Source organism: Scylla paramamosain, chromosome 1 (assembly GCF_035594125.1).
Source record: "Scylla paramamosain isolate STU-SP2022 chromosome 1, ASM3559412v1, whole genome shotgun sequence".
Lineage (NCBI taxonomy): Eukaryota > Metazoa > Arthropoda > Malacostraca > Decapoda > Portunidae > Scylla > Scylla paramamosain.
Genome location: NC_087151.1, coordinates 187501 through 202500, shown reverse-complemented (window position 1 = coordinate 202500; position 15000 = coordinate 187501). Strand labels below are relative to the sequence as shown.

The 15000-nt window shown below is 41.0% G+C and overlaps 2 long non-coding RNA genes across 10 annotated transcripts in view; one reads left to right on the top strand and one right to left on the bottom strand.

Annotated features, from left to right (window-relative positions):
- The window catches only part of LOC135107941 (uncharacterized), a 7648-nt gene extending 1105 nt beyond the window's left edge, over positions 1–6543 (bottom strand). The window contains exons 1-4 of one of the 3 annotated variants that reach the window (XR_010272079.1): positions 6044–6543; positions 3698–3846; positions 2946–3068; positions 951–1051 (exon numbers count right to left, since the gene is read on the bottom strand). This is a non-coding gene — a long non-coding RNA (uncharacterized LOC135107941). Of the gene's footprint in view, positions 1–950; positions 1052–2945; positions 3069–3697; positions 3847–5422; positions 5567–6043 lie in introns of those variants that run through there. The other 2 variants (XR_010272085.1, XR_010272069.1) reach the window with 2 other exon arrangements.
- Positions 6544–7239: 696 nt separating this feature from the next.
- The window catches only part of LOC135107758 (uncharacterized), a 14784-nt gene continuing 7023 nt past the window's right edge, over positions 7240–15000 (top strand). For 2 of the 7 annotated variants that reach the window (XR_010272022.1, XR_010271997.1), the window contains exons 1-6: positions 7244–7497; positions 9297–9420; positions 9895–10110; positions 11765–11855; positions 12514–12636; positions 13306–13504. This is a non-coding gene — a long non-coding RNA (uncharacterized LOC135107758). Of the gene's footprint in view, positions 7498–9296; positions 9421–9894; positions 10111–11764; positions 11856–12513; positions 12637–13305; positions 13505–15000 lie in introns of all 7 variants that reach the window. The other 5 variants (XR_010272024.1, XR_010272015.1, XR_010272048.1 and 2 more) reach the window with 5 other exon arrangements.

Here is a 15000-nt window from a genome sequence, read left to right as displayed (position 1 = left end):
ACACCTCTACACACCCAAAACACCCCAACATCCAAAATACCTCTGACACACACCAAAAACACATTTTCACCCACCAAAACACTCCAAAATGCCCCAAAACTTATCAAACCCACCTTAAATATCCCTAAAAACCCAAAAAACAAAATTATACACACCAAAACACCCTAACACACCCCAAAAAACATCCAAAATACCACAAAAATACCTCAAAAACACCCAAAAACATCCCAAAAATTACACAAACTATCCTTAAAAGGCTCTAGTTGAAGTTGTAAGGCATTTCAAGGGTGTTTTTATAGTTCTAGTGACAGATTAACAATATTTCTGCATTACTAACTGGAGAAACACCCCTGAGAACCCTGCTACCTGTATTTAAAAGGCTGCAATAGAAGTTACTGTGGTTTTAAAGGGTGTTTTTATGGTTCTAGCGACACATTAACAACATTTTTGCATTACTAACAGGAGAAACACTCTTTTAAGGATTTTCAAGGTTGTTTTTAAGGTTCTAGAGACAGATTAACAAAATTACTACATTATTAACAGGAGAAACACTCTTTTAAAAGGCTCTAGTTGAAGTTATAAGGGTTTTATTGCAGTGTTTTTAAGGTTCTAGTGACAGATTGACCACATTTCTACATTCCAAAGACACTAGTTGAAGTTGCAAGGTTTTTCAAGAGTGTTTTCAAGGTTCTAGTGACAGATTAACATTTCTACTTTCCAAAGGCTCTAGTCGAAGTTGTAAGGGTTTTCAAGTGTGTTTTTTTAAGGTTCTAGTGATAGATTAACCAGATCTCCACATCCCAAAAGCTGAAGCTGTAAGGGTTTTCAAGAGTTTTTAAAGTTCTAGTGACAGATTAACAACACAGTCTCTCTCTCTCTCTCTCTCTCTCTCTCTCTCTCTCTCTCTCTCTCTGTCTCTCTCACACCCCCTCACACTTTCCCACACTCACTTGGTCAGCCTACACTTGTGGTTCTTGAGTCTGCATCCCTCATCCACACACAAGTATCTCCAGGCATACTGCTGGAGGCCTCTCACGTCCCTGATGGCCACCTGTAGGGGATAGTGGCAGATTAGGGACAGAAAGGAGCAGGGAGACACAGTAACCCTCCATATAGCTTCATTCTACCCTAAAGGTCTACAGGGGGGAAGTCGCATCGCTCTACTCTGCCCGGATTTTGCACCACAGACGTGTTGAGGTACCGTTTACCCAATATTTAAAGTTTACCCAAAAAATAACAATAATAACAATAATAATTTGTTGTATTTTCGTTAATTTTTCAAAATATTTGTGTGTACGTGTGTGTGTGTGTGTGTGTGTGTGTCTGTGTGTGATTGACTGATTGATTGTTTATTAAATGCTCAAATTTTATATAAAAGTGTGTGTGTGTGTGTGTGTGTGTATGAGAGAGAGAGAGAGAGAGAGAGAGAGAGAGAGAGAGAGAGAGAGAGAGAGAGAGAGAGAGAGAGAGAGAGAGAGAAGGCTGAAGACAGTCAGTTAGAGGAGAGTTGATGAGACGAAAAGCTGTTGATTCCACCCTGTGTGGCAGAGCAGTATGAGTGGAACCCCCCCAGACATGTGAAGCATACACCATACATGGACGGATAAGGCCCTTGTACAGAGTTAGCAGCTGGGGGGGTGAGAAAAACTGGCGGAGATGTCTCAGAACACCTAACTTCATAGAAGATGTTTTAGCTAGAGATGAGAGGTGAAGTTTCCAGTTCAGATTATAAGTAAAGGACAGACCGAGGATGTTCAGTGTAGAAGAGGGGGACAGTTGAGCGTCATTGAAGAAGAGGGGATAGTTGTCTGGAAGGTTGTGTCGAGTTGATAGATGAAGGAATTGAGTTTTTGAGGCATTGAACAATACCAAGTTTGCTCTGCTCCAATCAGAAATTTTAGAAAGATCAGAAGTCAGGCATCCTGTGGCTTCCCTGCATGAAATGTTTACTTCCTGAAGGGTTGCACGTCTATGAAAAGATGTGGAAAAATGAAGATTGGTATCATCAGCATAGGAGTGAATAGGACAAGAAGTTTGGTTTAGAAGATCACTGAAGAATAATAGGAAGAGAGTGGGTGACAGGAGAGAAACCTGAGCAACACCACTGTCAACAGGTTCAGAAGACAGTGACCATCTACCGCAGCAGCAAAAGAACAGTCACAAAGGAAATTTGAGATGAAGTTACAGAGAGAAGGAAAGAACCCATAGATGGCTAGTTTGGAAATCAGATTTGTGCCATACTATATCAAAAGCTTTTGATATGTCTAAGGCAACAGAGTCTCTGAAGGAGGATGACCAAGACTCACTAAGGAAAGTAAGAAGATCACCAGTAGAGCGGCCTTGACAGAACCCATACTAGCAATCAGATAAAAGGTTATGGAGTGATAGATATTTAACAATCTTCCTGCTGAGGAGAGATTCAAAAACTTTAGATAGGCAGGAAATTAAATCAACAGGATGGTATTCTGAGGGATTAGAACAGTCAGTCACCCTTTTTAGGAATAGGCTGAATGTAGGCAAACTTCCAGCAAAGAAGGAAAGGTAGATGTTGACAGACAGACAGCTGAAAGAGTTTGACTAGGCAAGGTGCAAGCACGGAGGCACAGTTCTGGAGAACAATAGGAGGGACCCCATCAGGTCCATAAACCTTTCAAGGATTTGGGCCAGCAAGGGCATGGAGAACATCATTGTGAAGAGTTTTAATAAGTAGCATGAAGTAGTCAGAGGGTGGAGGAGAGGGAGGAACAAGCCCCCTGATTTGTGGGCACAGATTCAGGATTTTTTTTTTTGGCAAACTTTTTTTTTTCATGAGGGGTGGAGGGTGCAAACCTTCTCACCACTTTTGTGGCGTTCTCTATTTGTGAAGTGACACGACACAATTAAAAACTTTCGGATTTTTGAATTTTGGATAGAGAATTCTCAGCTGTACCAACAAAAGTATTGACCTGAATGTTGGTGCCTGCAGTCAAAACCACCAGTCAGTCACAAGGCTCCAGTGAGGTTTGCTTCTTGCTTCTGAGTTACGGAAGTCTCCCAAGGTCTCTTCCACCCGCTGCTTGTGTTACCACCTGCGGAGAAACGCGCACATCTACACTCCAGTCGCTTGATGGATGCATTTGATTCACAACTTTGTCCAGAATTTAACCATTTACTATAACATTACAGCTGGAAACATTTATAAGCACATTCATGAAAGGAAAGAATTACAGTAGCAGAATGTGCAATTTCTAGCCAGTATACTGTATAGACATGGCTAGGAAAGAAAATAAATGCTTCATGTTGGTCTGGGAATCAGGAAAGATGTGATAAAAATAGTAGTTATAGTGTTCATTACCAGATGGATAACTATTTTGTCACACTCTTGTCTCTGGTAAAAGTCACTCACAAAAATGATGGACCCAGGGCAGGTCTTTTTTCTAATCAACATTTCCACATGAAGGGCAGCACTTCACTCTAAGGAAGGGAACCAAAATAAATCTCTCTCTCTCTCTCTTTCTGTTTAATAGGCTGTTTGGATAACTATTTCACTGGAGAGAGAGAGAGAGAGAAAGAGAGAGAGAGAGAGAGAGAGAGAGAGAGAGAGAGAGAGAGAGAGAGAGAGAGAGAGAGAGAGAGAGAGACACACACACACACACACACACACACACACACACACACACACACACACACACACACACACACACACACACACACACACCTGGTGGAGCCTCTGTCTCATGGGTCCACACCATCAGTTGAAGCGCCGGCACCCTCTGAACTCCCGGGGACGCACAACCCCATCCTCTGGTTCTAGCCATTTTAATTCAATTACTACATGTAGTTTCCCCTGAGAGATTCCAAGTCCACCTGTTAAGGAGAGAAGTTCTTTGTCAGTATACAATGGATAACAATTTGCTACAAGGTTTCCTCTGACTACAGTAGAGCCTTACCTCTCCTACTACAAATAGTAGTAGTAGTAGTAGTAGTAGTATATGAATAAATAGATAAATAACTAGATAGATACATAAATTAATTAATTAATCAATTTTAAAAAAGGAGAAAGGAGATAAAGAAGCAAGACATGATACTTTAATGAATTTGTGTGTGTGTGTGTGTGTGTGTGTGTGTGTGTGTGTGTGTGTGTGTGTGTCCATTACTATAGGTGATATGAAGTATTAATTAAAGTGAGGGTAACATTTGGTGTTGCTTGTCCCTGCAGTGGTAGGTTAGTTAGGTCAGGCCAGGTTCATCTGCTAACATGACTCATAACAAAACAGGTCACTGGTAATGCTTAAGAGAGCAGGTCATGGCATAACTCTTCATCAACACTGACAAACACCCACTAATTATTTCAAAGGAACTTAACTGTGTTCATAAAAGGTGAGGCAAGATTTATACATTTAAAAGTATCTTATCTGTGTGTGTGTGTGTGTGTGTGTGTGTGTGTTGAAGATAAACGTATCCAGTATGTCACAATTCTTCCCAAATATGAGACACCTGAAGAGGGAAAAGTGCAAGAGGAGAGACAAATACCTTTTCTCCTTTTTCTGAAGGAGTGACACGAGCCAAGGGCAACAAAAATCCAATAAAAACAGAAATCCCACTGAAATGCCAGGCCTATAAAAATTTAGGTTTTATTATAGTTTAAGCCATTACACACTACGTGGTAATAACCTACCTCATTTTGTTCTCACTATTCACATCATTTCTAACGATTACACTACTTGTCGGAAATTAATAATAATAACGCCGTGGGCCGTGGGTACAGATTGGAAACATTGGCTTAAACTATAAATTTACCAGTGTTTTTTTACTGTTTTTTTTGTGGTTAGATGTTTTAAATATCTAAATGACCGCCTGCCTGATTGACTGGCTAATTAATTGACTATTTCAGCTTGGTTTAGTGCGCACGGTAATTGTCTAGAGTCCTTACCGGGCCTTATTACTGGTCTATTCACTTCAATTCTTTTACACATACCTTCACATGCACCTAAAACATCATTTTAAAGTGGGGGACAAATGCCCCCTTCCCTCTAGTCGGTTAGGTTAGGTTTTAGGTGCATGTGAAGGTATGTGTAAAAGAATTGAAGTGAATAGACCAGTAATAAGGCCCGGTAAGGACTCTAGACAATTACCCTAACCTAACCTAACCGACTAGAGGGAAGGGGGCATTTGTCCCACACTTTAAAATGATGTTTTAGGTGCATGTGAAGGTATGTGTAAAAGAATTGAAGTGAATAGACCAGTAATAAGGCCCGGTAAGGACTCTAGACAATTACCCCTGACTGACTGACTGACTGAATGCCAACCTCTCTCTCACTCACACACACACACACATATATACACGCACACACACTTACCTAATATACAAAACAAATATTTTCTCACAATTATCTACAAACAAAACAACTGTCTTATTTACCAGCCTTATTACAGCTCTCACCTTATTTACTGGCACCAATACGCCTTTCCCTGATTCTGCTACTTCTCCTGCCCCTCTCTGCCTGCTGTCGTCCTTCTATTTGCTCTATTTCCTTCGTTTATCATTATTTTTATCTCCTTGCCTCGCTCCGGACCCGTGATCAGCTGTTTGTTTACATTGTAAGTGTTGCCAATCCACGGTACCTTCATTAATTTTTTATTATTTTTTTTTTTACATTATTTCGGCTTTTTATTTAGTCATACTCGTAATATTTAGTTTCAACGTAACCCGCATGACGAAATATTAACAAATGAACTCTTCCGTGAAATGAAAACCCGCCAAAATTCAACTTTTTAAAAAATATAAGCAGACTGATGATCCGGACGTCCGTATATATTAGCCATTATTTACTTTATTTCTCGTCACCATAAGTCACCCGTGGCAGTGAATGGAGCCACATGACTATGCTTTCATGTCCGCTGGTCAGACCTAACCGCCACTGCCTAGTTTAAGTCTGACGGAAGGTTTAACAGGCCAGGGGTGAGCTGCGGCAGGCTGGCCCGTCATACCTCACACCCCTTTATTTCCCTCACACACATTAATACACTCGTTACACACACTCATCCACCTACTGCCACTTACCTGTGCACAAATCACCCCAGTAGTCTGCTCCTCACACAACAAAACACTGTAAATTACGATAAATATTGAGAGACAGCAGATTTATTTATTTTTTATTGTCTTCCTCAGTGTACCTGGGAAACACCGTGCAGTGCGGTTGTGTGTGTGTGTCCTCTTTTCATTTAAACACCAGGGAACGGGACCACAGAGGCACAGGAGGTCAATTAAGGTGAGTTTAGTAGTGACAGGTAGCAGAGGTCTGGCTTCAACCTACGACACTACCTGGAAAACACTGGAAATACCTGGAAAATACTTGATACTTAATAGCAAAAGGGGAGAAGAGAAGAGAGAATATAATGCTATTTATCATGGAATAGAGGCGGACACACACACACACACACACACACACACATAGATATACACACACACACACACACACACACACACACACACACACACACACACACACATATATATACACACACACGCATACACACAGCTGAAATTAATCCAGAAAACAGAGAAATAACCTTCATAACAACCACAAATAATAAGGAAAGAGAGATAGCCAACCTTGTTTTTATCTGAGCCCCCTCCCAGCCCTCCCGCGGCCGCCATGATGGATTGCCAGAGTCTACCCCAGGTTCCAATATTCTTTCTATTTTCTTAACTTATATATTTAGGCTTTTTAACTAAGATTTTATGGTTTGTAAAAATATTTGGTGGTGTTTTGAGTGTTTTGCGTGCGAGTGTTAAGGGAAACATGTCGATTATGAGGTTGTTTCAGCGTAAATAAGTGTTGCTGTTTGCCGTTAAATTTTTCATACCGCCAAACATGATTTTTTATTTCAGCCGCTAGGCAAGATTTTATGGGCTCAAAAAATCGTTTATTGTTTTTTAAATATGTTATGATGCTTTTGAGTGAAATACGTGGACTTTTAGAGGGGTTTTAGACCCGTTGAAAACTCAAAAAGTCGACATTTATAAATTATTTATTTATTTATTTCAGCTTCCGGTTAACTTCTGATTGTTTGTAAAAATAGTTTCGATTTTTTAAAGTGTATTGTGTTCGTGAGAAATGAGATTTGTGGACTTTGGAGTGTTTTTTTTTATCGTGTTTGTTCGAACACTTTTTCATATAGTTATTTAAATATAGCTTTATTATTACTGAAGCTTGGAATATTTTTATATCTCCAGAATTAATTTAAAATTATGCCCTTTCATAATATGTAAAGCATTCCGGCCTAGCTCCATTTTTGCGAGGGGTCATTTTCAAAATCATTTGCGTAACGTAAATATGGCGGACGTGACGTCATCAGCCGCCTTCATCCGGGGACCGAGACCCTGGACCTTCCCACCTGCCAGTGCCCTTCCATCAGTATTTAGTGTTATTTCCTATATTTTCCAGCTGTTTTCATGCATAGAGAAGAATAGAAAGAGGAGTGAATTCTTCGTTTCTGTGGCGTTTTAAAAAGGCAGGGGATGTTTTTTTATATATATTTTTATTTTTTTGTGTTTTTTTTTAGATTTTGGTGTTTTTCAAGTTTGTTTGGGTAGAAATTGTTGTTTTTTTCGCTGTCCTTGGGTAGGTGTGTGTCTCTTCTGGGGTGTTTTGAAAGGAAATTAAGTGTTATTTAAATGTTTTTTGGCTAGAAATGTGTGTTTTTTGATGTGTTGAAAGAAAGTCGCATGTTTTTCAGTGTGTTTGGGTAGAAATGTATGTTTTTTTGGGTGTTTTGAAAGGAAATCACGTGTTTTTTTCAGTGTTTTTTTGCGTAGAAATTAATGTTTTTGAGCTATTTCTGACCGGTAATCAGTGTTTTCTTTGAGTACTGTTAATAGAAATAGCTGTTCTGGGCCGAATTTGTGTTTTTTGAGTATTAAAAGGAGAAAAATAGTGCTGCTAGGTGTTATTGGGCAGGAAAATTTGTGTTGCTAGGTGTTTTTGGGGAGGAAAATTTGTGTTGCTAGGTGTTTTTGGGGAGGAAAATTGTGCTTCTAGGTGTTTTTGGGGAGGAAAATTGTTTGAAGGTGTTCTTTGGGGAGGAAAATTGTGCTTCTAGGTGTTTTTGGGGAGTAAAATTGTGTTTCTGGGTGTTTTTGGGGAGGAAAATTGCATTTCTAGGTGTTTTTGGGGAGGAAGATTGTGCTTCTAGGTGTTTTTTGGGAGGAAAATTGTGTTCCTAGATGTTTTTGGGAAGGAAAATTGTGTTTCTGGGTGTTTTTGGGGAGGAAAATTGTGTTTCTGGGTTGTTTTTAGGGGAGGAAAATTGTCTTTCTAGGTGTTTTAGGAGAGTAAAATTGTTTCTGGGTGTTTTTGGGGAGGAAAATTGTGTTGCTAGATGTTTTTGGGGAGGAAAATTGTTTATGGGTGTTTTTGGGGAGGAAAAATGTGTTTCTAGGTGTTTCTGGTGTGTGTGTGTGTGTGTGTGTGTGTGTGTGTGTGTGTGTGTGTGTGTGTGTGTGTGTGTTGCCTTGTCTTTCGTTGTACAGATGCTTATGCAGTGTGTGTGTGTGTGTGTGTGTGTGTGTGTGTGTGTGTGTGTGTGTGTGTGTGTGTTGCCTTGTCTTTCGTTGTACAGATGCTTATGCAGTGTGTGTGTGTGTGTGTGTGTGTGTGTGTTGCCTTGTCTTTCGTTGTACAGATGCTTATGCAGTGTGTGTGTGTGTGTGTGTGTGTGTGTGTTGCCTTGTCTTTCGTTGTACAGATGCTTATGCAGTGTGTGTGTGTGTGTGTGTGTGTGTGTGTGTTGCCTTGTCTTTCGTTGTACAGATGCTTATGCAGTGTGTGTGTGTGTGTGTGTGTGTGTGTGTGTGTGTGTGTTGCCTTGTCTTTCGTTGTAGCCTTCAGAAAAAAAATATTAAAGTTTTTACAGTGGGAAAATTTTGGTGGTGAGTGAGAAAATGACTCAAATATTACCTCAAATTTAACCTGATGTGGTGGAGCCTCACACTCCTCAGCTGCCCCTAACCAAACCTAACCTAACCCAAAGAAGCCTACCCGAACTTCTGTCTGGTGCTTCCTCCTCCCCAAGACTGGCTATCTCGTGTCATAATCCCAAGCTAGCCTAACCAAACTCTACCTAACCTAACCTAAGCAATTCTAACCTAGCCAAACCTTATCTAAGCAAGCCTAACCTAGCCAAGCCTTACCTAACCTAACCTAACCTAACCTAAAGAAGCCTACCCTAACCTAACCTAGCCTAGCCTAACCTAACCTAACCTGCATCCTCTTCCCACGGCCCCACTTAACCTAACCTAACGTAACTTTCAGAGCAACGGCAACCCTCCGATCCGGCAAGCAGGTTGGCGGCAGCGATGGCGGTGGCGGCAGCAGCGGTGGTGAGGTGGACGGCAGGGACGGAGGGGCGGTACAGGCTGCGGACATCAAGGAGAAAGTGAGCAGGGTGTTGTGTTGGTGTGTGTTGCTAAGCTGAGGTGTGAAGTGTGTGGTTGTCAACGCGCTGCAATATTTGTCAGTCAAGGCTCATGCAACACTGCCTCCATGCACAAGTGTGTCGGGAAAGTGATTCAAAGTTGTAAACGTTTTATTGTTTTAGTTTATTTATTTATTTGTTTATTTTGTTTTATTTTTTATATATATAGGAGGGACACTGCTCAAAGCCAACTAAATACTACAAGAAAAAAATACTGAGATAAAATTAAAGATTAAAATCACGTCACTTAACCTAACCTAACCTAACCTGACCTAACCTAACCTAACCTAACCTAACCTAACCTAACCTAACTTATCCTAACCTGACCTAACCTATCCTAACCTGACCTAACCTATCCTAACCTGACCTAACCTAACTTAACCTAACCTAACTTAACCTAACCTAACCTAACCTAACCTAACCTAACACCCACAGAAGAACGTGCGGAGAAGCAAGGTGGCATTCAGCAGTGTGATCCTGGACCTGGTCGGCTTGACGGTGGTGGTGCCTCTGTCTCCTGCTCTCTTTCACTGTTACTCCAAGCACGACTCCAGCGGCTTGTATTCCTCTGTGCTCTCCTGTGTGACTTGTTACCAGCATATCATCGGCGTCCCTGCGAGGTTCCACTCTGTCTTGTTTGGTGGTATGTGGGTATGTTGCGTTTTGTATTGGTTTGTATATTTCTAGTTTGGTTTTATGATTATTTTTTTCACTTTTTTTATCCTGTTATCTATTTATTTATTTTTGTTTGTTTGTTTGTTTGTTTGTTTGTAGGGTGTGTGTGTGTTTGTTTGTGTTCCTGCTGTTCTATATTGCAGCTTGTTTTCTTGTTTTTGTTTTTTTGTTATTGTTATTTTGTGTTTTATTCCATTTCATTGTTCTGAAGGTGTTTTCAGGTATTTTTGGGGTGTTTTTGGGTGTTTTTGTATGTTTTTGGGGTGTTTTTGGGTGTTTTGGTGTGTTTTTGGAGTGTTTTGTGGTGTTTTGGTGTATTTTGAGGGTGTTTTGGTGTGTTTTTGGAGTGTTTTTGGGTATTTTAAGGGTGTTTTGATGTGTTTTTGGAGTTTTTTGGGTTGTTTTGGGGTATTTTAAGGGTGTTTTGGTGTGTTTTTGGAGTGTTTTGATGTGTTTTTGGAGTTTTTTGGCTTGTTTTGGGGTATTTTAAGGGTGTTTTGGTGTGTTTTTGGAGTGTTTTGGGATGTTTTGGTGTGTTTTTGGGTATTTTGAGGGTGTTTTGGTGTTTTTTTGGAGTGTTTTGGGATGTTTTTGTGTATTTTGGGGTATTTTGAGGGTGTTTAAAGGTGTTGTGGTGGTGTTAAATATTTTGTTTGTTTACTTTTTTAGCTTTTTATTTTCTTATGCATTATTTTATTTCTTATTTATATTCCTATAGAGCTCCATTTTTTCTGTTTGCTTGTTTTGTTATTTGTTTGTATTTCCTTGTGTCTCTGAATGTGGTTAAAGAGAGGTGCAGTGTGGATAAAGCATCATTTTCTTTTTCCTTTCCTCATTTCTTTACTTTTCCCTCTTATTCCTTCCTTTCTGTCATCATTACAAACCCATTCTATCATTTTCCTTACTATAAACAATCAAAACATCTTGACAATCTCATTTAAATCACTTTTTTTTTCATTATCATCTGTTCCTTTACACTTTCTTGCTTTCTTTCACTTATTAATTCACTACACTCCTCTGCTTGTGTGTTTGGGAGTGTTTTGGGGTGTTTTGGAGGTGTTTTAGGGCTGTTTTTGCAAGTGTTTTGAGGTAAATTGTCTGTTTTGGGGTGTTTTGGAGGTTCTAGTTTAACAGGCTGTAGTGGAAGTTACTGGGGTTTTCAAGGGTGTTTTCATGGTTCTAGTTTAACAGGCTGTAGTGGAAGTTACTGGGGTTTTCAAGGGAGTTTTCATGGTTCTAGTTTAACAGGCTGTAGTGGAAGTTACTGGGGTTTTCAAGGGTGTTTTCATGGTTCTAGTTTAACAGGCTGTAGTGGAAGTTACTGGGGTTTTCAAGGGAGTTTTCATGGTTCTAGTTTAACAGGCTGTAGTGGAAGTTACTGGGGTTTTCAAGGGAGTTTTCATGGTTCTAGTTTAACAGGCTGTAGTGGAAGTTACTGGGGTTTTCAAGGGAGTTTTCATGGTTCTAGTTTAACAGGCTGTAGTGGAAGTTACTGAGGTTTACAAAGTATATTTTCAAATCTATATTTTTACTGTGTAGCCAAATAATTATAATATAAAACAACAGAATTTATCAGTAACAATATTATTTAACCCACCACTGCCTGCTGTACCACCCTCACCATCCACAGGGCCTAATGATGATGATTCCTGCTTTCATCCTCATCGGGGCTAATGAGACCAACCTGGGGCTGTACTCTGGACTGACGCTGTATGCCATAGGTGGGTCTGGAGGGGCTGGGATAACAGATAATTTAAATAAACACTCAAACACTTAAAAAAACACAAAATTCATGCTGGTATACAATTAAAAACACACTGAAATACTTACTAAGGCTGGTGTACACATGTAAACTTGTACGCAAACACTGGTGTACACTTAGAAACACACACACACTTGGTAAGGCTGGTACACACACACACACACACACACAGACTCATAAGAGATGCTGGTATATGAATAGCTGGGTTCTCAAGACTGTTTCTCATATTAATAACATAGAAATCTTGTTAATCTGTCACTATAATCATAAAAACACCTTTAAAACCCATGTCAGTTCAACTAAAGCCTTTTGAAACCAGGTAGCCATTTTATGAAGAGTGTTTCTCCTATTAATAATGTAGAAACCTTGTTAATCTATCACTACAACCATAAAAACACTCTTGAAACCTGTGTCACTTCAACCAGAGCCTTTTAAAAGTAGTGTTTCTCGTGTTAATAACATAGAAACCTTGTAACTCTCCTACTATAACCATAAAAACACCCTTAAAAACCTGTGACACTTCAACTACAGCCTTTTGAAAGTAGTGGTGTTGGCAGAAGTCTTAAGAAGTCCACCCCCACCACTACCACCACCACCACCACCTGTCCCTTCTGCAGGCACCTGACGGACTTTGAGCTGGTGCAGCGTCTGGCGCGGTGCGGGCTTGGCGTGGTGTGTCAGGTGCGGAACAAGTTGGATGAGAATGAGTATGCCGTGAAGAGGATCAACCTGCCAACCAAGTGAGTGTGTGTATGTGTGAGTATTTGTGAGACAGACAGACAGACAGACAGACAGAGAGAGAGAGAGAGAGGGAGGGATAGACTGACAGAGATGCAGAGAGAGAGAGAGAGAGAGAGAGAGAGAGGCATACATTGACAGAGAGAGAGAGATAGACAGAGGCAGGGTTAGACAGACCAAGAGAGGCATACACTGACAGAGAGACAGACAGAGACAGGGATAAAGTAACAGAGATGGAGAGAGAAAAAGACAAACAGAGACATTGAGAGATGTTTCAGGGTGTGTGTGTGTGTGTGTGTGTGTGTGTGTGTGTTGATTTATGAAGAAGATGGCAAATAGTGGGAATTTTCTTATGTATTTTATACTTTATATTTTCTTTGCTTCATTCATTTTTTTTCCCCTTGTTTTTTTTTTCCATCTCTATTTCATTCATGTTTTTTCCTTTCTCCTTCTCTCTCTATTTCATTCATATTTTCCTTTCTCCTTCTCTCTCTATTCCTTTATTTTTTTCCTTTCACCTATATACTTCATTCATATCTTTCCTTTCTTATTCATTCTCTTTCCTTAATATATAAAGCTATGTTAGGACAACACATATGTGTGTTTGTTTGTACATAATGTACAACACCACCAACCACACTAACACTGCACCACCACCACCACCACTGCAGCAAGTCATCTGCTGAGAGAGTGAAGAGGGAGGTGAGGGCCCCGGCCAACCTCAACCACACCAATATTGTCCGCTACTACAACAGCTGGCTGGAGACGCCCCCCAGGATGGCAGCACCCCCAAGACACCATGCATAGCGAGCAAGTCTCCTGTGTTTGTGTGTGTGCATGTTTACTTAGTGGTGACACACAGGAGAGGAGGTAATTTCCTACCGTCCTGTCTTCCTAACTGTTTTTATCCAACAGAGTGCAAAACCTTGAATGCCGAACCACCAACACGCAGGGGAACGCCGCAGCGGATTGTTAGACGGTTATTTACTGCGTCTTTCCATAGTCCTGCTTGTTTCTGTCTCTCTGTGTCTCTGTTTTTGGTGTCTCCCTCCCAAACATTATTTTCACAACAAACCACAAACTAACATCCCCTGATTAACACTTAGATACCTTAACTTAACTCATCCCCAAAACTCCCACAAACTCACTAACTTCTCCTTCCTCTTCTCTCTCTCTCTCTCTGTCTTATAAACACACACACACACACACACACACACACACACACACACACACACACACACACACACACACACACACACACACACACACACACACACACACACACACACACACACTCTCTCTCTCTCTCTCTCTCTCTCTCTCTCTCTCTCTCTCTCTCTCTCTCTCTCTCTCTCTCTCTCTCTCTCTCTCTCTCTCTCTCTCTCTCTCTCTCTCTCTCTCTCTCTCTCTCTCTCTCTCAAACACACACACACACACACACACACACACACACACACACACACACACACACACTCTCTCTCTCTCTCTCTCTCTCTCTCTCTCTCTCTCTCTCTCTCTCTCTCTCTCTCTCTCTCTCTCTCTCTCTCTCTCTCTCTCTCTCTCTCTCTCTCTCTCTCTCTCTCTCTCTCTCTCTCTCTCTCTCTCAAACACACACACACACACACACACACACACACACACACACACACACACACACACACACACACACACACACTCTCTCTCTCTCTCTCTCTCTCTCAAACACACACACACACACACACACACACACACACACACACACACACACACACACACACACACACACACACACACACTCTCTCTCTCTCTCAAACACACACACACACACACACACACACACACACACACACACACACACACACACACACACACACACACACACACTCTCTCTCTCTCTCAAACACACACACACACACACACACACACACACACACACACACACACACACACACACACACACACACACACACACTCTCTCTCTCTCTCTCTCTCTCTCTCTCTCTCTCTCTCTCTCTCTCTCTCTCTCTCTCTCTCTCTCTCTCTCTCTCTCTCTCTCTCTCAAACACACACACACACACACACACACACACACACACACACACACACACACACACACACACACACACACACACACACACACACACTCTCTCTCTCTCTCTCTCTCTCTCTCTCTCTCTCTCTCTCTCTCTCTCTCTCTCTCTCTCTCTCTCTCTCTCTCTCTCTCTCTCTCTGTCTTATAAACACACACACACACACACACACACACACACACACACACACACACACACACACACACACACACACACACACACACACACACACACACACACACACACACACACACACACACACACACACACACACATTTCTCTCTCTCTCTCTCTCTC